Genomic DNA, 1,345 nt, shown 5'->3' on the forward strand with positions numbered 1-1,345 from the left:
GACCATATTAGTTTCAGTGATTAGATAGCTATTTAGAAACTTGTAATAGATAAAATGTAATTGATCTTTGATGATTGAATAAAAAGAGTTTTATTTATGAGTAAAGTTACTATCTTGTGTCAATCGTTTAATATTGTTTCATTTTGCATGTTTTGACTTCCAGAATAATAAGATTATTCGAATTTTCCACATTCGATCATACTTTGGGAGTAGGTACTGAGGCAAAACTGCCATGAATTGACTTGTAGATTGTCTAAAGCGTTTAGACATAGCTAAAGTTTGCTACAAAGTTCATGAGTGCTCCTGGAATAAGATTTGAGTATTGGATTAAACCCACACTCACATGAATCACTTCATGGAATTTATCACGAGTGATTGTGAGACGATAATATTGTATAGACTTCAAACCAAGATATATGAGTTTTTTATAACGAATTGGTTGTGCATTGAGAGTACAAAAACACATCAATAACTTGATGTTATCAAACGTCCTGATGTGTATAATTTAACAAGTAATTAGTACAATCATATAAGTCGAAGTTTATCTTTTCCTTTTATCCTAAGAGGATTAAAAGCGATATCTTGGGCCCGTCGATGATTTTGTTTTGACTTATGTGTCGGGCCCGGTCAAGACTCATTTGATGTGGTCAATTAAGTTCTATGTCAAACAAATCAGAAATCGGGAAACAAACTACTGGACAACAAATATGACTAAGTTCCATGTATTTGTCCACACGATATCTTGAAGAACAGAGGATTATATGATCCCATATCTAAAGGACGCGTCAGAATTTGACGGCGGCTTTTGAGAGCTACAATTACTAATCGGATTTCGAAGTTGCAATGGTAGTTATAGTTATTAGACTTATCCAAGTGGGAGACTATTGGATTAGGTGTCTAAGCCCATAAATATAATTGGTATGTACTTGACCCGATAGTAGCGTGGTCCATTTTGGGTTGCCTTCACTGAAGCAATTTGATAGGATGGATATTTGAGAAAGAGGTTATTTGTGATTTATTAATATATTATAAGTATAATATATTAATTGAGAAATCATATTATTTAATTGGTATTGATCAAGAATTAATTTGGAATTAATTTAATGATCAAAAAAGACTAATTAAATTAACGGTGACTGATTATGTAAATCAATGATACATATAGTTTGAGCTAATGATCCATTATTGAATAGTAATAGACTAAGCTTATGTGAGAGTCCATGTAGTGTTACTCCAAATGAGTTATTAGATCAAAAGCCTAAGTGTATGGATTAGGGTTTACACATGACCTTTGGAATTCTACACTATATATGTAACCCCCTAAGCCCTAAAATCGACACAAGTG

Source organism: Lactuca sativa, chromosome 5, assembly GCF_002870075.4.
Source record: "Lactuca sativa cultivar Salinas chromosome 5, Lsat_Salinas_v11, whole genome shotgun sequence".
Lineage (NCBI taxonomy): Eukaryota > Viridiplantae > Streptophyta > Magnoliopsida > Asterales > Asteraceae > Lactuca > Lactuca sativa.